This window comes from Panthera onca, chromosome B4, assembly GCF_046562875.1.
Source record: "Panthera onca isolate mPanOnc1 chromosome B4, mPanOnc1 haplotype 2, whole genome shotgun sequence".
Lineage (NCBI taxonomy): Eukaryota > Metazoa > Chordata > Mammalia > Carnivora > Felidae > Panthera > Panthera onca.
This window is the reverse complement of record NC_138345.1, coordinates 69,267,205-69,290,470: the sequence shown is the minus strand read 5'-3', so window position 1 is coordinate 69,290,470 and position 23,266 is coordinate 69,267,205. Positions and strand designations below refer to the sequence as shown.

The window sequence follows — 23,266 nt, the reverse complement described above, 5'->3', positions numbered from 1 at the left end:
GTTGTAGGTGTGCTCTTTTAGTGTGTCCTACCTTTCATATTTATTCAACAAATATTTACTGAGAGTGTACTATGTTCTAGGCCATTAGTGGATCCCTCATGTCTGTTTTCCCACTAAAACAGAGGCTCCATGATGTTAGGAACCATATTGTCTTCATTTTTTAGCCCCTTCTTGGATTTAGCACAGTATCTTGCATACAGGTGAAGCTTTGAAGTGAATAGTGATCTTAATAATTGACCTTCAGTTATTTTCAAGTAAAGTATTATATAATAAAATTATACATATGAATACTTTGAAAGTTTCTGTTTTTATTTCAAAAAGTAAAACATTTTTTAAAGGTGTAGAAAATAGAGATAGGACAAAGAAGAAAATTAAAATCATCTTAGAAACCGGGGCGCCTGGGTGGCTCAGTCAGTTAAGTGTCTGACTCTTGATCTCAGCTCAAGTCATGATCTCCAGGTTTGTGAGTTCAAGCCCGCATGAGGCTCTGTGCTTACATCGCGGAGCCTGCTTGGGATTCTGTCTCTCCTTCTCTCTGCCCCTCCCCTGCTGTGCTCTCTGTCTCTCTCAAAATAAATAAACTAAAAAAAAGTTAAAACAAAATCATCTTAGAAACCTGGAAATAGAGGCACCTGGGTGGCTCAGTTGGTTAAGCGGCTGACTCTGGATTTCAGCTCAGGTCATGATCTCATGGTTCGTGAGTTTGAGCCCCACGTCAGGCTCTGTGCTGACAGTGCAGAGCCTGCTTGGGATTCTCTCTCTCTTCTCTCACTCTCTCAAAATACAAAACAAAAAGAAACCTAGAAATGAAAGCCAAAAACACTTTGAACACTTTGCATTGATATATTACTTTTTTTTTTTCTTTTTAATGTTTATTTGAGAGAGAGACAGAGCACAAGCAGGGCAGGGGTAGAGAGAGAGAAGACATAGAGTATGAAGCAAGGTCCAGGCTCTGAGCTGTCAGCACAAGAACTTGATGCAGAGCTTGAACTCAAGAACTGCAAGATCATGACCTGAGCTGAAGTTCGACGCTTAACTGACAGAGCCACCCAGGTGTCCCTATTCTATTCACTTTTTAATTACCTGTACTCCCATTCTGCTCCCTGTTTGTCTCATCTGTGCTCCTCCTTCCCATACCAGAAACCACTCTTTTCACATGGATTTTTGGCAAACAGATTTATTATATATTTCTGTTTAACAAACCATCCCAAAAGATTTGCTCACAGTTTCTGTGAGTCAAGAATTTGGAGCAGCTTAGCTTAATAGTTCTGGGCTCAGGATTTATCATGAGGTTGCAATTAAGATGTCAAATGAGGCTGCCGCATCTGAAGGCTTGACTCAGCTGCAGCATCTGCTTCCAAGATGGCTTGTCACACTGGCTGTTGTTGGCAGAAAGCCTTAGTTCCTTGCTATTTGCACTTCCCCGTAGGCCTGCTTCAGTGTCCTGATGACATAACAGTTGGCTTCTCCCACACTGAGTGATCCAAGAGTGAACAAGATGGAAGTCACTGTGAAATTTTATGACCTAGCCTCAAAAATCCCACTTAGTGATTTCTGCAGTATCCTTCTGGATGCACACATCAGCACTGTTGAGTGTGGGAGGAAAGGGGTTAATGCCAAGAGATAACGAGGCTCATCAGGGTCATCTTCAAGGCTAGTACTAGTTGTCTATCTCTACTCTAGAATTGAGCAAAACAAAGATGAAATAAGCCAAGTAGCTTTTAGTTTTTTCCAAATTGGGACTTCAGAGTCCCATTTTATTTCAAAATGACAATATAGGGCACCTTGGTGGCTCAGTCGGTTAAGCATCTGATGTTGGCCCAGGTCATGATCTTGTGGTTTGTGAGATCAAGCCCAGCATCACACAGCTGACAGCTGCTGACAGCTCAGAGCCTGGAGCCTGCTTCAGATTCTGTGTCTCCCTCTCTTTCTGCCCCTCCCCCTCCCATTCACACTCTTGTCGCTCTCTCTCTCTCTCTCAAAAATAAACATTAAAAAAATAGATGTTACATGGGAATGCAAGCTGGAAAACAGTATGATGCGGCCACTCTGGAAGACAGTATGGAGATTCCTCAAAAAACTAAAAATAGAACTACCCTACGACCCAGCAATTACACTACTAGGCATTTATCCATGGGATACAGGTGTGCTGTTTCAAAGGGACACATGCACCCCCATGTTTATAGCAGCACTATCAACAATAGCCAAAGTATGGAAAGAGCCCAAATGTCCATCGATACAGGAATGGATAAAGATGTGGTGTGCGTATATGTATATATATACACATACACACACAATGGAGTATTACTTGGCAATCAAAAAGAATGAAATCTTGCCATTTGCAACTACATGGATGGAACTGGAGGGTATTTTGCTAAGTGAAATTAGAGAAAAATACCATATGACTTCACTCATATGAGCACTTTAAGAGACAAAACAGATGAACATAAGGGAAGGGAAACAAAAATAATATAAAAACAAGGAAGGGGACAAAACATAGGAGACTCAAATATAGAGAACAAACTGAGGGTTACTAGAGGGGGTGTGGGGGGTGATGGGCTAAATGGGTAAGGGGCACTAAGGAATCTACTCCTACAATCATTGTTGGACTATATGCTGACTAATTTGGGTGTCAATTTAAAAAAATAAAATTGTGAAAAAAAAATAGCAAAAGTAAGGATGGGACTATCATAATACTTGGTGAATCCTAGCTGAAATACTTTACATACATCAGAATCCCTTTGTAAGGGGTTTATGTGTAATTTCAATAATACAAGAAAATACCATCCTCTTTAATCATGACTGGCTAAGCTAGACTCTGTCAATTAAATGACATTGACTTCCCTTAGTAAATTTGTTGCTTTCTTTATAAAATGCAGATTGTGAAGAGAAATGAACAACCACAGGAGGCTCAATTCAAGTTTGTTGTGTCAATTCATTTCAATTCAACAAATGTTTATTGAACACCCACTGGGTATCAAATTTGGTGCTGGAGTAATTGATTCATAATGGTTTGGGTGCTTATTAATTAACAGCATTTGCAATGCTTTCATTATTATATGTGTGATTGGGTGGGGTTCTGAGATAATTAACATTAAAATCCTGTGAATTTCTAAAGGAAGTATACAGAAAGATAAACAAATGTTATTGTCTGTACTTATAACTCTCATTTCTTTGGTAACAATTTTTTGTAACAATTTCTTTTGTAACGAGTTTTCTATTCGTTAGAAAACTGCCTTAAAACTAAAGATGGCACATTCATACTTGATAATAAATGTATATGAAAATCAAGTTTGCAAATTATTTTGAGATTTTACAAAAATCTTGACAAATCAACATCTTCTAGAAAGTTTCTCAGACATGCTAATAAATAAAAAAAAAAAGATAGTTATATGTAAAACCATGAGGCTAAAAAAATAGATATTACAGAATGACAGAGAGACAAACTCTTATAAGAATGCATTTCTAAATCAAATTTTAGTGTTATCTTCACAAATTAGTAGCTTTCAGCTTTTTCATATATTCAATTATCTGAAAAACTTCAAAAATAAATAATAGTTTATTATTAATCTTTAATGCTTATTATGTATAACACAATGTGTTAAGATGTTTTCATGTTCACAACTTTCACTCCTCACAATATTGCTTCTCACAGACAAATGAGATTTTAAGTATCAGAGCAGGATTGCACTCTAGGCAGACTTATTTCAGAACCAGGCTCTTAAACATTATGCCATTGAATCTCAATTTTAAAGTATCCTTGGAACACAGAGGATATATAAGCATACCACAACGTCATGTAAATTAAAAAAAACTTAGGGGTACTGGGTGTCATCTGGTTGAGCATCCGATTCTTGATTTCGGCTCGGGTCATGATCCCAGGGTCATGGGATCGAGCCCCATGTCAGACTCTGTGCTGAGCATGGAGCCTGCTTAAGATTTTCTCTCTCTCTCTCTCTCTCTCTCTCTCTCTCTCTCTCTCTTTCTCTTTCTCTCTTTCTTTCTCTGCCCCTCTCCCCTGCTCCTGCTCTCTCTGAAAATAAGACATAAAAATAAGGTGTGCTGGGTGGCTCAGTTGGTTAAGGGTCCTTCCTTTGATTTTGGCTCAGGTCATGGTCTTGGAGTTCATGAGACTGAGCCCCTGTAGGGCTCTGCACTGACAGTGCAGAGCCTGCTTGGGACTCTCTTTCTCCCTCTCTCTTTGCCACTCCGTCTCAAAATAAATGAATAAAACATTAAAAAAATAAACTTAAAGTAATTAAAAGTAGTATTTTAAAAAATAGTTATTTATAATAAGTCACATCTGTGAAAGATATTGTTTACTAAGTTTTTATAGAGCTCATGGACTTGAACTATAAATCAGGTTCTCCAAATTTTATGGTTATTTTCCTGCCCTTAAGTTCTGCTAACTTAAAATTATAATTTGCTGAAATGGTAACAAGTAATGGCTTATTCAGATAATTCTAGATATTCAGATTGAATATGACCCTAAATTATAGATAATTTCTTAGCTGTTTTTTTTACTCTCAGATTCTTGATGAACCTTGACTCCCTACAATGTTGAGAGTTTGAATATTTCAGATTGAGGCAGTGACAAATGCAATATTAATTAGTTTTCTGGTTAATCTTAGTGGGAAAGTCAATCTCTTGGATATCTGGCTTTTTCTTAAACTAAAATTAACTTTTTTTGTATTGTACCCTAAGTCAACATATTCATGCTATTCAAGATGCTAAACATACTGCTCAGATATGCATACTACTTGAGCAAGTGTTAGAAATCGCAGAAATGATCATTTCAGATGTTATTAGTGTCTTGAAGAAATGTAAACACTTTTTCCTGCAACAGTATATATTAAGGTAGAAAATATATTCAGTGTTTTCTTTGTGTAGAAAAGATATTATGACCATTCTGATAATAATGAATCAAAGTTGGGAGGTGTATTTTTGATTGCTAGCTATATACATTGAGGTCTAAAGCAACATATGGATTAGGCAAGTAATTATAACCTCTTTTATAAAAACTGCATACCTACACAAATAGCTGGTATTCTGTCAGTACTGATCCCAGCCCACCTTGTGCATAGTTCACAGTTTTTAATATAGTTTCACTCTACTGGCGGTACCTTTTCTGTAGGTTGGGATATCAATTATAAATCAGTCGTTGATCACTTCTCTATCAGATAGATTGTCTGTGATATAACAAGAACTGATTGATATTTTTTCATATTTGTGGTTCTAACTGTAAAGCAAAAAATCTAGTGTGAACATGTAATAGTATTAACTCTTCTACATTATATGCTATTACTACTATACATTGCCCAGCTCTACCATTTATTAAAAGGATTTTGTGCCTTATGCTTTCTCTTCAAACATGTCATCAACTTTGTGAATGTGTTTTTTAAAGCTTCTCTTTATAATGTTTTTGCTATTATAAGTACAGCTATGAATGATGCCTTTGTGGTTTTAGACTTCTCTGTTTTTAGTGACAGAATGAATCAGTTTTACACTGAAGACTGTATTTTGTTTTTGTTTTGTAAAAACTTATTTGGTTTGCCAGTAATTACGAAAATTATTCAAAAGCTTTGATACTTCGTGGCACTTTTTGACAAAGGATTATATTGTCACTAGAGGCAAAAGAATGCTGGTTTATTAAAACCAGTTTTTAGATATTTATCAGTACACTTTAATTTTCCAGGTACTAGTGCACACATTAACACTTGCAGATTCACCTGCCCTAATCACTCTGATTGACATTCTGTGTTCTGTTGAAATCTCTCGCTCAGTGTTTACTTTACATCATTATTCTGAATTTTGGCATTTCTGGAATTATTTTCATCTCTACTTTTATGAGTTTGGATTTTTACAAAATAACAGAATTTCTGTGAAAAATCATAATTGATCTTTTTAAATTTGTGATTATACCAGAGTGCTTTTACTTGATTGACTGATAGGGCCCACTAGTGGTACACAGACCATGCTTTGGAATGTTGTGCTAAGCTGTTCTAAGAACACAGGAAGTAACAGGTCTGGGTGGTAAAAGTAAAGGAGAGGTAAAATGAAAGGAACCAGTACTACTGTCTGATGATGACTTTGAAAATCAGTGTCTTAACCCACACTGGACCAAGAAGCAGAGGAAAGGCAGTAGGGCAAAGGAATAAGGAGAGACAAGACACAGTAAACTGTGCAACAGGAATAACTGACAGCACAAAATAAAGGTGAACACTACAGAGGAGCAAAGAAATACCAACTAGAACAGCTGTATGAAGACATTAAGTGAAGGACATATCAAGCATTTACTTCAGTAACTTGAAGCCTGGGACAGCTTGTCCCACACTAAAGGTGCTATAATCTGATGGCTAATTTGTTGTAGTCCAGTGGTGAGCTAAGTCAGTACCATAACTTCTTTGTAATACGTAAAGTTTCAGTGGTGTATCAAAGAAACCTTCCTCCAGGATAGACACTAGATTTTCTGTAACATATGGCATCTTGTTACTTGGAATGTTAGTAGGTGTCAATACATATATTAGTTATCTGTTGGAACATAACAAATTCCCTCAAAACTTAGCTGCTTAAAACAACAAGTATTAACTACCTCACAGTTTCTGCCAGTCAGGAATCTGGGTGTAACTCACGTGGGTCCTCTGATTCAGGGTCTCTCACAGGCCGCAGGCATCTCAAAGCATGCTTGGGGGAGGAATTACTTCCAGCCTGTTGGCAGGCCTCAGTTCCTCTGTTGACCAGAGGCTTCCACTGTTCTTTGTCATGTGAGCCACTCTGTAGAGAGTCCACAACATGGCAGGAGAGTGTGAGCAAGATGGAAGCTGGAGTCTTCTAGTAACCTGATTTTGGAAGTAGCATCGATTAATTTTGTTATCTCTGTTTGTTAGAAGCACTTTATTAGATCCAGCCTACTGACAGCGAGGGGATTAGACAAGAGCATGAATACCAGGAGGTAGGGCTTATTGGGAACCAACTCAGAAGACTGCCTGACACAATAATTGCCTGCCATTTTCATGAATGAGTAAATGAATGAAGGAAAAGAGAGAAACTTAGGAAAAATAGCTTGTACCAATAAGTCCTCCATAAATATAGGTTGCAAGAATGGAAAGTCAACCATAAATAAAAGAAAATTAATTTCCAGGTAAGATTTGTTTTAGCTAAAAATAGACCTATTTTGATCAATAAGTGTGCTATCCATATCATATCATATATATGGACATGTAAGTTCATATCATAAAGGCTTGGAAAATATGAGTGATGTTTTCTACAGACTTTAAAATCAAATAACATCTTTTAATATTGCCAGTGTCTTTATTTAGAAAAAGAAGAGCATCTAGATTTGATGTTTTTAGTCATTGGTTTTCAACCTTTCCTACACGTTGGCATCACCTTGGAAACTGGAAAAATGAGCCAAAAAAGGATACCTGGGCTCTAACCCAGGCTAAATAAATCAGAGCCCCTAAAAGTCAGGCCCCTTGCTTTAAGAGCTCATCAGAAGATTACAATGTGTGGTCAGGGTTAAGAATCCTGATTGTTTTAAAAAATTGTTTTTAATTGATAAATAGTTGACATTAGTGTCAGCTTTACAACATAGTGATTCAGCAATTATGTACATTAGGAAATGCTAACCACCCTAAGTGTAGTTACCATCTGTCACGTAGTTATTAGGATATTATTGACTATATTCCCTATGCTATGCTTTTCATCCCTGTGACTTACTTATTTTATAACTGGTAATTTAAGTGGTTCTTTTTTTTTTTTTTTAACATTTATTCATTTTTGAGAGAGAAAGAGACCATGAACGGGGGAGGAGCAGAGAGAGAGGGAGACACAGAATCCAAAGCAAGCCCTAGGCTCTGAGCTGTCAAGCACAGAAGTCATGAAGCCATGACTTAGAAACCGTGAAGTCATGATCTAAGCTGAAGTCAGACACTTAACCGACCAAGCCACCCAGGAGCCCCTAAGTGGTTCTTAACAGGAGGGTTTGAGTATGTACCCTTTCTCTGGTTTCATATAAATTGAAAAGGAGATAATTTTATGAAGAAACTGTTCATTCAGCATGTGTTCAGTATGTCCATGGCACTTGTGGGGGCTAAAAAAATGTAAGTTTAAAAATGGGAATAAATTATATTTCATTATATAGTTATATGTGTATTTAATATGATAATCTGACATAGTCTACATGTGCTATCGGGTTTCAGAGAGGGGAGAGATGTATATAGACCAGAGTAGTTAAGGCTGTTTGGAAAAGATGGGATCCAGGATGCATTAGGAAAGTACAATTCGAAATGTAGTAACTTGCTTTACTGGACAGATCCAAATTCTGGAGTCTGATTTGGAGAGATCTGACAACGTAGCCAGCCAGCACTTTGATCTTATTCTGTAGGCCAGTGACAGTATGACCAACTCAGAAGCTTTGAAAAATACCAGGTTTAACTCCTGAGGGTGTTAATTCCATTGGTCTAGGTGGGGCCCAAGTATTGTAATTTTTATTAGACTCCTTGTGATGCTAATGTATAGCCAGGCTTGTAAAAACTGCCTTAGGATCACTTAGGGTCCCTGGAAATTTTTTAGTAGGAGGGTTTAACATTCACCTATCCATTAAAAACACATTGGATTTTTTTTTTTCTTTCTTTCTTTCTTTTTTTTTTTTTTAAATTCTGCAGGCACAGGGCAAACAGCAGTGAACCAGATGAAACAGGAAAATGTCCCCGTTTATAATTATGGGGGTGATAGCGAGCTTATATTCCTTTCTGGTAGAGGAAGACAGGCAATAAGCTAATAATATATAACATGGTAAGTAGAAACAAGTGCTTTGAAGAAAAGAAAGCATACAGAGAGAGACAGAGTAATGGGCAGAGTGGGGAGCAGAGTTGGAGGGGAGAGTGTTATTTTATTTCAGGTTAGGAAAGACTTAACTGCCAGCTGGCATTTGAGCAGAGACCTGGAAGAAGTGAGGGAGTGAATAGGCAGAGGGGAATAATAAGTAGGGGAAATCCTCAGGCAGGAGTAGAAGGCCATTGAGGTTGGATATTATGGACTAAATTGTGTCCCCTCCCCCTAAATTTATATGTTGAAGTCTTAATCCCCAGTATGCTATATTTGGAGATAGGGCTTTTAGGAGGTAAATCAGGTTAAATGAGTTCATAAAGATTGGTGAAAGGTGTGATAGAATTAGTGACTTTATAAGAAGAGGAAAAGGGTGATCTCTGTCTTTCTCTACTATGTGAGGATACAGTGAGAAAGAGGCTCTCTGCGAACCAGAAGGAAAGCACTCACCAGAAGCCATACCCTGCTGGACCTTGATTTTGGACTTTGTAGCCTCCAGAACTGTGAGAAAATAAATTTCTGTTGTTTAACCCACATGGTCTACAGTATTTGTTGTGGCACCCCAAGCCAACTGAGACACAGGAATAGAGGTTTCCGGAGGGGAGATTAAAGAAGATGAGGTGGAGGGAGAGACTGAATCATGTAGGGTTTCAGACTAGAGCAAGAATTTTGGATTTTATTTTCAATTGCCATATACTCTGGTTGCCAGAGTGTAACAAGGGGGGAAGGGGTTTAGATGGGGAAGAGGAACCCAATGAATGGTTTTAAGCAGAGGAGTGATATAATTTGAGTGATATAATTTGATTTATATCTGGAATGATCACCTGGCTGCTTTGTGAGAGAATAGTCTATAGCAAAGCAGTTGAAGAATCAGGGGCAAGTGGCAATACAAGGGGCAAGTGGCATCAGTGGGGTTGGTGAGAAATCCAATTCTCTTATCTATTTTGAAGGTAGAGTAGAAAGCATTTGCTGGTAAATTAGATGTGAGTGTGAGAGAAAGTGGAGAATGAAGACTGCTACCATGTGTTTGGTCTGAGCAACTGGAAAAATGGAGTTTATTTACCAAGATAGGAAGACTGTGAGAGACTGGAAGAGTGGAAGAAGGAACGAATTAGAAGTAGTTTTGAATAAGCTAAGTTATTTTGAGTTGCTACTAGACATTGAAGTGAAGATGTTAAATAGGCAGTTGGTTATGTAAGTCTAGGGTTTAGGGGAGACATTGGGGTTGGTGATACAAATTTTGGAGTTGTATAGATCAGTTCTCAACCTTGGATGCATTGATTTATCTCAGGATTGGGGCATTTTTTAATTTGATTACCAGTTAGGTTAAACATTTTTAAAAACCGCTTTTATTGAGGTATAACTGACATACAGTATACTGCACACAATTAAAGTGTACGATTTGATAAGTTTTGACATACGAATATACTTGTGAAACCATCACCACAGTTAAGATAGTGAACATATCCATCATCACCAGAAATTTCTTTGTACCCCTTTTTAATTCTTCCCTCCTGTGCCTACCTCTTTCCCATCCTCAGTTGCTAGGCAACTATTGATTTGCTTTCTCTATAGATTAGTTTGCATATTCTAGAATTTCATAGATGGAGTCACAACAGTGTATATAGTCTTCTACGGCCTCTTTAAGCATAATTGTTTTGATATTCAGCTGTGTTGTTGAGTGTGTCAGTTCATTCCTTTCTGTTGTTGAGCAGTATTTCATTATATGAATGTACCGTAATTTCTTTATTCATCTCTTGGTGGACATTTGGTTTGTTTTCAGTTTTTGGCCATTACAAATAAAGCTGCTGTGAACATTCATATAGAAGTCTTTGTATGGATATATATTTCCTTCTCTGGGTAAATATCTTAGGGTGGAATCGATCACAATTTTTTCATGTTTCAACATGAGGGGTTTTGTGTGTGTGTGCACGTGTGTGTGTGTGTGTGTGTGTGTGTGTGTGTGTGTCCTTGGGGAAAGCTCTTATGCCCAGAAAAGATTATTCAGGGACTACTTTGATTATTAAAATTAATGTTCAATGTAGTAGTTTCAGTTAAAAAAAATTTAGTTTTTTCTTAAGTTATCTGTTCATTTTTACAAATCTTATTCTACTTGTAAAATTTAACAATATTTAACTTCCCCCCCAGGCATAGTTATTTTTAAAAAGTATTGTAAATTAATTCTAATGTGGAGCCTGGGCTGAGAACTATCGTACAGATGATATTTAAGGCAAGGACTGAATGAGGTCACCCTGAATAGCACTTCTTGAGTTTTGTGTGCATAAAAAATATCTGTGGTTCTTGGGCAAGGTCTGCAAATCTGCATCTGTACTAGTCTCCTCAGTGCTAATACCTTGGTTTGGTTAGTGGACCACACCATGAGTAGCACTGTCGTTGAGGGTTAACGTAGATAGAAGAGATACCTGAAGACTGAGTCCTGATGCACTCCAAATTTTAGAAATTGTAAAAGAAGGAAAAGAACCAATAATTGAGACTGGGAAAGAGTAGCCAGTGATGCAGGAGAAAAATTGTGTGGCATTCTGGAAGCTTGTGAAGAAAGTTTTACCCGAAATAAAGGAGTGATAAACTCAGTCAAATGCTGCTTTTGAAAAGACTGAGCAAGGAATGAACTACAGTTGACCAGTGGATATGGTAAAGTGATTGTTGGTGATCTTGAAAGTAATGGTGTTAGTAAAATGGTAGGGACAAGAGCCTGATGGAGGTGAGCACGTTCAGAGGATGGAGGAAAGAGGTGTTGAAAGTGACTATAGACAAACCATTTGATGCTTATAGTAGAAAGGAGAACAGAGAAATGGGGCAGTAGCTAAAAAGGTATGTGGACTTAGGGGAAGAGTTGTTTTTCCTTTCCTTTTTTTAAGGTAAGAGCTACTGTTTTGTGTTTGTATGTTGACAGGGATAACCTATTTACAGAAGGAAGTATCACTGAAGCAGGAAAGAAAGGAGGTCAGTAGCAGGAATGATGTCCTGGAGAAGGGATAAGAAATAGAGGCATGACTGTGATTGGTAATACGGATAGGGAAGTTAGAGGATATGGGCACAGATAGGAGATTGTGGAGATTTCATCAAATAGCTTCTATTCTCTCTGAAATAAGAATCAAGGTCACCCCATGATAACATGGCACACAGTAAAAGTAAATTCAGTGCTCAGAACAGTGATTTGAACAGTTTAATAAAAATTTGTTAAATAAATGAATGTAAGGAAGAGTAATCTTGGATTGGAGGGGAGAAGACAAAAGTCCATCAAGTAGATAATATAGAAGGCTGCGGTTGGGTTGGGTGAGAGTGGTAGTCATGAGAATGGTAAGGGGAAGCCATTCCAATAATGCGAAAGAAAAATTGAAAAGACTTGATAGTTGTTTGCCTGAGGAGAAGGAAAAGTGAGGAGGACCTGTTTGAACTCTAGAGAGTGTCTTTAGTCTTTCAGATTAAGGGAACTGTGGTGGTGGTTATTGGTTTGAGGGGTTTGTCAGATTTAATTGCTTGAACACTCTAACCTAGTTTTTCTAAAAGCTGATGTAGTCATTTATTTTGTCTCTCCTTACCAAGACCTTCTTAGTAGCTGCCAAAGAATCAAGTCTCCCCTGCTGCTACTTCCCAGGAGTTTAGTAGGGAAAAATGTGTTCAGGGTTTTGGAGAAGTGTTTGATGTTGAAAATTAAATATAGACGTTAAAGTAAAAACTCTTCAGAATACTCAGATTCTTGAAATGATGAAGACTATTGTTCCTTGCATTTTGTAAGCACACTGAGGCAAGTGACAAGAAGAAAGAGTATGTAGTACCTGAGGTGTAAATTTAAGTGGTATAGTGTGAATACCTTGTACCAGTGGTTTTTGACTAGTATTTCTCACAGCCATACTTCAGGGATAACTGGGAAGTTGGAGGATGAGCACTGAGTAGATGTGGGTTCAGGAGTCTCCACAGCAATTTCAAATAGAAGTTAGGTTTTGTTTTTGTTTTAGTTTAATATATTGACATTCCTTGTAAAATTTTGTTAGCATATGATTCTTCTGGAAAAACAATAACAAAGAGTTTGAATATCATTACTATCAGTAATATTTGAATTTTGCTGGTAAGTCAAATAGTGCTAGTATTAGCGTAGATTATTTCATATTTTGAAGGTGGAGAAAACCACTTTTTTTTTAATTTTTTGATTTAGTAATACATTTTTATAGAAAGCAGACATGTACATTAAACCCTTCATTCCATTTTCATGAAAAAGAAGTAAATTGCTCAGAAGATGACAACAGCAAATTTTTCAAGAAAGTGAATTCTCAAAAGTTGGCACCTCATCAAATCAGTGTCCATATGATTGTTTAATAGTTGTATTTATTATGCATCATGTTTAACTGGTATTTTTAATGATCATTAATATCGAGATACAAGATCTGTACTAGTGCTGGGGATACAAAAATAAGTGAGATTACTGATCTCTTCTCATGTAGGGATAAGAATCCAGTTGCTGGGGAGATAGAACACAGCCATGGAAGGATCAACAGCATTACAGAGGAGTGTAGAAGACCAGGATTCTGCAGAAGTGCTGCAGGGGCTCCACAAACACTTGATGCACATTTCTTTTAAAAATATTTTATCATTAAAAAAATCTAAAATAACATGTTACATAAATGGGTTCTGTGCAACAAATAGACCATGCATGGAAGGAAAACCACTAAAGCTAATTATTTTGCAGATTAGCTCATTCTTTTTTGTTTGTTTGTTTGTTTTACAATTGTAAAATAAAGTAGCAAATCCTTTATTTGTGTTTCTTGAAACTGTGAAAAGAGAGCCCTAGCAACATTTTTTTAGTTATCATTTTCCCTCTTCCACCTCTGTCCTCACATAATAGTTTTGCTCCCAACCTACAGTTCTCAAAACCTCTTCAACCCCCACAACCCAACAAAACAAAACCTCTCTCATTAGTGTCTTTCTAATTTCCTTCTTATTCTCCATCACAAAATCTCAAAAACGGATTTATAAAAAAAAAAAAAAAGAAAAAAAAAAGATCTACTTCAGAAAGCCTGGGAGAGAAAGAGTCTTTGAGCAGGCTGCAGAATGCTCCCCCAGACTACAGGAGAAATCTGAGAAATCCAGGGAGTTCACACTGAGTGATTTATATCCTTTTGTGCTTGTTAACCCTTTATAGGCTACATGGTGCTAGAGCTCTCTGATAAGTCTTCAAATGATAATATACTATATGAATTTTTCCACAAACCCAAGAAACAGTACAGAACGTTTTATTTTTAAGGACAAAAAGGAAACAGGGTTTCTCACGTGAGTAGTCATTCAACAGAAAGGATTTTATCGTGCAATATTTTGCAACAATGAACCTGAGCCATTTTGTTTTGCTGTAAAGACATGTGATTGTATTCTTTCATCTTCTCTGATATTTGGCATCAAAATTTACGTGATATGATTCATAAGTAGATTCTGAAGGATAGGCACGTATACCTAGTCTAAAAATGAAAACATAATTTTGGAGCAAAGAAAATGGTTGTCCTCTCTTCAAAAAATTACGAGCCATCACAGTTTTCAAAGTAAAATGTTCTGATAATGCCAGTGCAAGAAGTGGAAGCAAAGATAAGCCAAAATCTAGTAGAGGTGTGTTTGAAATCATGAAATCAGTATTACAAGGTAAGTATAGTCCTAAGACTAGGCCTAGTAGCTGATGAGGAGTTAGTCAAATTAAAAAAAACTTCATCTATGGATATGAGGGAGATCTGGCTGTGACATCTGTCACCCCATTGATCGCTAGGGTTGATTTGGCTGATCTGGCTGACTAGGTGGGTGTCCCCTTCCTCCCTCACCGCCCCATATGTGTCCCTCCCGAAGCTGCGCACTTCTTTGAAGAGGAAGACCTTCCAGATAGAGGAGGACCATTTGGCCAAGCGTATACGAGTAGCTGCACTCCCCTGCTAGAACCTCCAAACAAGCTTTCAAGGTCCATTTGTAGGAGAACATAGGGTAGTCAAGCTTCCAAAACTCCAGAAACATCCACATGAGGCACTGCACATGGCAGTCTGCTTTTCTTTAATAAATAAATAAATAAATAAATAAATAAATCTATAAATCTTTACCTATTTCAGGTCTGTATACCTTTAAAACCACATTATTACAGAATAGAAATTTGGGTTTAGTATGTTTTTCAAGTCTTAGTAAAATTTTTAACATTGATTGAATTTTATTACTTCTGTACATTATTCATGAAATGACTTAAAGTATTTTTTATTTTTATTTTTTTAACTGTATTTATTTATTTTGAGAGAGAGACAGAGCAAGTGCTCATGAATGGGGCGAGGCAGAAAGGGAGGGAGTGGAGAGAGAATCCTAGCCAGGCTCCACACTGTCAGCCCAGAGCCAAGTGCGGGAATCGATCTCACGAACTGTAAGATCATGGCCTGAGCCAAAATCAAGAGTCAGACACTCGATCACCTTTAAGGTGCCCCTTAAAGGATGTTTTTTAAAAAGACCCATGTTGGGGCTCCTGGGTAGCTCAGTCAGTTAAAGCGTCCAACTTGGGTTCAGGTCATGGTCTCTCAATTGGTGAGTTTGAGCCTCGACTAGGGAACTGTGCTGACAGCTCAGAGGACACTAAAGCAGCCTGGAGCTGCTTCAGATTCTGTGTCTCCCTCTTTCTCTGCCCCTTCCCCACTCGCGCGCGCTCTCTCTCTCTCTCTCTCTCTCTCTCTGTCAAAAATAAACATTAAAAAAATTAGGGGTGCCTGGGTGGCTTAGTAGGTTAAGTGTCAGGGTCATGATCTCATGGTTTGTGAGTTCGAGCCCCACATGGAGCTCTGCACTGACAGGGCAGACTGCTTGGGATTCTCTCTCTTGCCTTCTCTCTGCCCCTCCTCCTTCCCTCCGTATCCCCCTCTCTCTCTCTCTCTCTCTGTCTCTCAAAAAATAAAATAAAAACTTAAAAAAAGAACATTAAAAAAAAAGGCCCATGCTGATGGCTCTTTTTCCTGGTGTACTGACAGTTTAAACATAAACTAAAGTTCTTTTCACCCTGTTTATAATAAATTCGCTTTCTGTTTTCTCTATTACAACACTTTTTTTTCTTCTTGGTACTTTTGACAAAACTTACCTTTTTTTTAGTTTACTTTTTTATATGGTTTCTATCTCATCTGCTAAGTAAACTCTGTGAGCGCACAGACTATGTTTGTCTTACCCATTGTGAACCCCCAGCATCTTACCTATACCTGACTCATGTAAGTGTGCAATACATTTTTTAAACAAAACAAGGTAGCTGCTTATAAAATCTACTTTGGTTAGTTTTTTTGGTTTTTGTTAGCAGTGTATTGACAGACTTACAAGTTTCAGCTGTTTTTACTCATTGAAATTGATTATATTGCTTCACTTTATCATATATTTTAGTGTCCTGAAGACTGTTTCTTTTGGATCTATGAGTTATGCTGCTTCTCTTAGAAAATAACCAGTAAATGTTTTATATCTTAATTTGTTTTGCTTGTCCAACTTGACAAAGTAAATTGTGATGAGGTTGATCAAACTTGAAACATTTTTTTCTTAAAGTATTTAGCACATAGAATTTTTGTTATGGGGTAGTGGGGATAGAAGGCAGACACATAGTTAGAAATGGCATATACCAAGCAACAGGTACTGGTCTTCTACACACATGGAAGATCAAGAAGCTCCTAAAAATATTTCATTCTCATGGTAGATTATGATTGTTGTTGAAATTTCACCTTTTTCTATGTTACAGGAAATCAACATACCTGTAAAATTTTACACAGTGTATTTGGGCTCTTTATGAAGGATACGTAGAGACATGTGGAGATCCCCCAATTTTTGAATATCATATTTCACAAGTTACAGCATAGTCATGGCATTATGTAAATAAGATGACAATAGAATGCAGTTGAGATATGGTAATTTACTAACGAGGACTTTGTCCCCCTTTTTACAGAATCTTTGGCATTATAGGTGTATTGTCAAAACCATGAATGAATGATAAATCCCTGTATATAAAAAGGCATATCTAAAAAATGTCACCCTGCTCCTTATTTTCTGAGTTACCAATCTGCTACCTCTAAAATTTCCTAGTATCCTCTAGATTTTTCTCATTAAGTAGAAAATGGATCATAGTTTAAACCTACTTATTTATTGAAAAATTTTTTAATGTTTATTTTTGAGGGAGAGAGAGCAGAGGAGGGGCAGAGAGTGATGGAGACACAGAATCCAAAGCAGGCTCCAGGCTCCAAGCTGGCAGCACAGAACTTGACATGGGCCTCGAACTCACAAACTGAGAGATCATGACCTGAGCCGAAGTCAGATGCTTAACCAACTCAGCCACCCAGGTGTGGGCCCCCAGCTTTGTTAATATCCCTGGAGATATGAGGGCTTTCTTTTCAGTAGGGCATGGTGAGGGTGAACTTTATGATATGTTGAAAAGGTAAGCTGTGTTCCCCCTACCTTCAGTGAAAGATCTTTAAAGCACATTCAGCCTCTAGAGAGCAGCAGAGAATTTCATTTCAGTAATTAACCTATATGTATACTTGCGTATTTATATTTTGTGCTGCTTTTCTCCTGAAGTTGAACCAGATCAAATAACCCTAGAACAATGGAGTTTTAGGTAAATCATAATCTTTAAGTAACAATCAGCCATCATTAAAATAAGAATAAAGGAATGGAGCATTACACATTTAGGAAAGTCTAAGATGAAAAGAGAGAGAAACAGGTATAACTACTCAAGAACAGAAATAAATAACATTTTTCTTAAGGGAAAAGGGAACCACTATAGATTTGTTGGTGATTGAAAGATAACAAAATCAATAACAACATTAGTTACAGAGATTACATGGTGGTTTATTACACCACTAGTCTTGCATTCACACTTGCCCAAAGGACTGCCTTGCTTATATTTTATTAAATCTTTTATAAATTTTTATTTAAATTCTAGTTAGTTAACATAGAATACAATATTGGTTTCAGGAGTAGAATTCAATGATTCATCACTAACATATATTTTATTAAATCTATAAATCCAACATAATTAACACCAAGCATGTCAGTACCCCCTATTTAGAGTAGACCTGTTCTTGGCTTTCCTGCAACTGTCTTAGCCCATTTGAGCTGCTGTATCAAAATACCATAAATGAGGTGGCTTATGAGCAACGAACATTAATTTCTCATAGTTCTGGAGGCTGCAAGTTTAGGATCATGGCCCTGGCAGATTAGCTGCCTGATAAGGAGCCACTTCCTCATTGACAGCCATTTTCTTACATGGCAGAAGAGGCAAGGGATCTCTCTGGGGTCTCTTATAAGAGCACTAATCATGAGGGCTACACCCACATGACCCAGTCACCTCTCAAAGACCCCCCCCCCCCCAACCTAATACTATCACCTTGGAGAGGTAGGATTTTAATAAATGAATTTTGCAAGGGACACGAACATTCAGTACACAGCACCGCCCTTGGAAATTCCCCCCATTTCTTTCAGTTTTATTCCCATTTGGGGGAGAGTTCTTTATCCCTCTTACTCAGGTATGCATCCGATTGGGTTATCCTTATGAAATGTCATCGGGTTCACTGCTTCAATGCCATTCTCCTTACTATCCACAGAATAGACCCTTACTACTATTACTTCACTTCCAGTTTGATGTGGTAGTCTTCTAGCTTGTTTTCTGGTCCAGCCCCTCACCTGACCAGTTTAACTAATTGTTCTTTCTGTGTGCATTTATTAAGTAGTTTGTTCTTAACACTGAGAGTATAACACGAATTTTAAATTCATAACTCATTTAAAAATAAATTATAAATTAACTCAACCATGAGGTTATGAAGCAAATCATGCTCTAGTATTTTCAGATTGATGGGCCATATAAAAAAGGGAAATGATTCTAGAAAGATTCTGGAGAGATAACACTTCTTAAATATGAAAAAGACTTGGCAACAGTTACAAGAGACCAGAGTTGGGAAATTAGGATTGTTCCTTTCTCACATAAAAGCAGGAGGGAGGGGGCGCCTGGGTGGCTCAGTTGGTTAACCGTCGGACTCTTGATTTTGGCTCAGGTCATGATCTCACAGTTTGTAAGATGAAGCCCCGAAAGAGGCTCTGCACAGCTCCAGACCCTGCTTGGGATACTCTCTCTCTCCCCCTCTCTGTCCCTCCCCCAATGGTGCATGTGCTGTCTCTCACACACACAGAAAATAAATAAACTTAAAAAAAATGGGAGTGAGATGTTGAGGAACAGTGTCACATAGTAGATGGATACTCACTTGGGAGACAAATGCTGGAGGTTTGAGGGAGTGATTGATCATGTCATAAAAATATTCTGTACTTAATCACAGCACAAGAATCATGTTCCTGAAAATCTTGATCAGAGAATCCATGATTGAGATACTCAGATCTTACGGGAAAACAGCATTGGGGTTCGCTCATTAACGAATACAGGAAAACCTAGAAAAATATGCTATTTTACTTATAGGCAGTACTAAATAAAGATAATATAAATAAAATTGTATATATCTTGTTAGTAATAATGGCCACTACTCAATAACTAACATCAGTTTATTGATAGAAATGTCAGGATTTCCCCTCTGGTTCAAAAAGCATGTAAATTTATTTCAGCGTTTGTAATTTTATTTTAGTTCAATTTAATCACTAAAATTTTTGTTAACTTATTTTGCACTAAATTTTAGGATGGAGGGAGTGACAGTACAATATATATACCATATAATAATATATACTATATACATGTAATAATATGTGTGTGTGTGTGTGTGTGTGTGTATATATATACAATATATAATGAAGGAAGTTGTTAAACCTTCATTTGTTATGGAAGGAAGAGATTCAGAGATCCATATTACCTTGGGAGACCAAATGATGACTATACCTCCATTGCATTTTATACCTTGGAATGACTCAATTTTAGGTGATTCACTATTCACTAGGTACTAGTTTAAACAAATACTTTCTCAAACCTGCCACACCTTTGAGCTTTTTTCTTTAAAAAATTTTTTTTTAATGTTTTATTTATTTATTTATTTATTTATTTATTTATTTTTAGGTTTTTTTTTTTTTTTTTTTTTTTACATTTATTTATTTTTGAGACAGAGAGACAGAGCATGAACGGGGGAGGGTCGGAGAGAGGGAGACACAGAATCTGAAACAGGCTCCAGGCTCTGAGCTTTCAGCACAGAGCCTGACGTGGGGCTCGAACCCACGGACCGTGAGATCATGACCTGAGCTGAAGTCGGCCGCTTAACCGACTGAGCCACCCAGGCGCCCCTGTTTTATTTATTTTTGAGACAGAGAGAGACAGAGCATGAGCAGGGGAGGGGCAGAGAGAGGGGGAGACACAGAATCCGAAGCAGGCTCCAGGCTCTGAGCTGTCAGCACAGAGCCCGATGCGGGGCTCAAACCCACGAACCGTGAGATCGTGACCTGAGCTGAAGTCGGATGCCCAACCCACTGAGCCACCCATGCACCCCTGAGCTTTTTTTTCTTTTTCCACTTTACAACATAATTAAAAGATAAATTATTTCTTCCTGCTCTTACTTTACTACTTGTTTATCTCTGTGTAGTGAGTGGTTGATCCTGTCTAGTGAGTAACCTTAGAGACAGTACTCTTTTTTTTTTTAATTTAATTTGAGAGTATATGTATGTATGCAAGAGAGAGAGACCATGAATCCCAAGCACGCTCCACGCTCCACATGGAGCCCAATACAGGGCTTGATCCCATCACCCTGGAATCATGACCTGAGCCAAAATCAAGAGTCGGATGCTCAACTGAATGAGCCACCCAGGTGCCTGTACAGTACTCCTTTTCTTAAAAAACAAAAACCAAAAAACAAAAAAAAATCTTTCTTCCTTGTTAAACTTGATTTTATCGTTCAACAACAAATACTAAGTATCTAGTATTTTTTCAGAACTGTGCTAGGTACTAAGTTATACAGTGGTGCATAAAGCTGATATCATCCCTTTCCTTGTGGAGATTTACATGCTAGAAAAGGAAACATAATAAAAAACTGCAACTCTTCCAATAATCTTTATGTTCCTCATTTTTTTCCCATAGCATTTAAATGAACGTTTAAGACTCTTTATTTTTTGATTCCACCCACATAATATTGGCTGCATGAGGACAAGGATTTCTGTATTTTTCTAGAGGAATATTTGTTGGTTAAGAAAGGTATACATAATTAGTTACCATGTCTTTGATTCTACTTCTTCAGCCTGTCTTAAATAACCCCTCTGCTGCTTCCTTAGTTCAAGCCCTTTTTATTTTTGTCTAATCTATTAAAGTAGCTTTCCTAACAGTTTCCCTGCCACTCTGAGGTACCTTTCCCCTTTATACTGCTGCCAGTAATTTTTGTAAAATTAAATTCTGAATTTCTTCAGTGATCTCCCATCTTTTAAGGGTAAGTCAGACTCCTTAGCTTTTTACTATTGGATTCCTTCCTATCTGTTTAGCCTTGTTTTTTTTCTTCATTGCCTTGCCATTCCCTGCTCTCCATCTCAATCTTTATTCGGCACTAGTAACAATGTATTACAGCTCTTCAAGCTTCTTTTTGGGCTAGATCAGAGGCATCAACTAACTCAGAAACCAGTTAGAAATGCAGATTATTAGGCCTACTGAATTGGAAACTCTGGGAGTAGGGCTAAGCAAGCCATAAACAGGCCTTCCTAGTGATCCTGATGTACCTTAAATTTAAGAACCATTGTGTGTGCTTTTAAATGTTTATTTTGAGAGAGAGTGTATGCGCAGGAGAGGGGCAGAGAGAGAGAGGGAGAGAGAATCCCAAGCAGGCCCCAAGCTGTCAGTGTAGAGCCTGATGCAGAGATGACCGGAGCTGCAAGCTTAACCAACTAAACCACCCAGGTGCTCCAAAAAACATTGTTTTAATCCATTTTTTAAAAATTTTACTTCCTTACAAGCTCAGCCATTAATCACCATGCTTTCAATATCACTTTCATTTGTATAACTCTTAATCTACATAATTAACCCTGATATCTGTGTCAACCCTACTTCTTAAATTGTGTTGTACATCTTTTCTGGATATGCTTTCTTGTACTTCAGACTCTGTAGGCTCTGAACAAAATTCATTATCCATCTACTGATATCTGTTTACATACTGTGTTTCCTATTTACTCCTTAAAAGGATTCCTCCTTAAAGTTTTGAATTGTAGATAGTGCAGTATTTTCTCATTGGTTTCTATTTTGTCATGGCTTTAGAGGAACAACAGCAAAAGATTCTTTAATAACTCTACTGACCAAAATGGGTTCAGGATTTTCCATGCAATAAAATTACTGTTGTTTTGTAGACCAGCTGCTAAAATTTATGTTTATCTTATTCTCCCTTCCCTCACTTTTTCACTCCTCCCATTTTCACTCCCCTCCTCACTCTTCTGTCTCTCATTTTAAGAACTTAGAGATTGTTTACTTCGAATCTTGACCACAGTTGCCCAAGTTCTACCATAAAGCTGGAGGGATCCTTGACAAGTAGAATGACAGTTAGTACTGTCACTAAAGCATGAAGTGAAGCAACATTTCAGATATCATGGTGCAATTTTTGCAATAGTTTCTCAATAAATGTTTTTTAAGTGAATAAATGAGTGAATAGGCAAGTCTCAAAGGACTAGACAAATTGCCAAGGTCAAAAAAGCACGCTGAGATCGTGGCTAGAGATAAAAGGAACCTTAAAGATTTTAGCAATAAAGAGTGAGAAAATTTGACACTCAAATACTTATTAAATTAAGTGAAAGATTTTAGAGGAAAGAACAAATAGCCATTGTCACAGATGGTTAGGTTAGCTATTTCCTTCTATGAAGGAGAAGGGATATATTTAAATGTTATTTCAGTATAAATTTTCAAGTTTAAATTTTTGAAATTCATGTTTATTTATTTATTTATTTATTTTTTAATTTTTTTTTTTCAACGTTTTTTAATTTATTTTTGGGACAGAGACAGACAGAGCATGAACGGGGGAGGGGCAGAGAGAGAGGGAGACACAGAATCGGAAACAGGCTCCAGGCTCCGAGCCATCAGCCCAGAGCCTGACGCGGGGCTCGAACTCACGGACCGCGAGATCGTGACCTGGCTGAAGTCGGACGCTTAACCGACTGCGCCACCCAGGCGCTCCGAAATTCATGTTTATTTATATGTGTGCTTCCCTATGAGCATTCAGTTTGATATACTTTTTTAAATAATTTTCACATTGACTTATGTAACAGTTTTATTCTCATGGTTTGACCATATATCTTGGGCTATAACTTTTAACTGTTATTATAGTTTTGTTTTTGTTGGATAGGAAAGACAATAATTTGTTTGTGTGTGTGTATGTGTGTAAAATCTGTTAAATTGCACATTAAATTATCTCACATATAAGGATTTTTTGTACTTGAAAATAATGCCGTGTACCTGTATTCTTATAATCAGAGATAGTCTCATAAAGAATGTATT

General features: G+C 37.3%; 1 protein-coding gene across 6 annotated transcripts in view; it reads left to right on the top strand.

Annotated features, from left to right (window-relative positions):
* Positions 1-23,266, top strand: part of YAF2 (YY1 associated factor 2) — an 82,198-nt gene that overhangs the window by 50,442 nt on the left and 8,490 nt on the right. For 2 of the 6 annotated variants that reach the window (XR_013556780.2, XM_078449944.2), the window contains one exon: positions 13,293-13,603. The exons of the other annotated variants lie outside the window; for them this stretch is intronic. The gene's annotated coding sequence lies outside the window, so the exon portion shown is untranslated. Of the gene's footprint in view, positions 1-13,292; positions 13,604-23,266 lie in introns of those variants that run through there. 6 annotated transcript variants of the gene reach the window in all.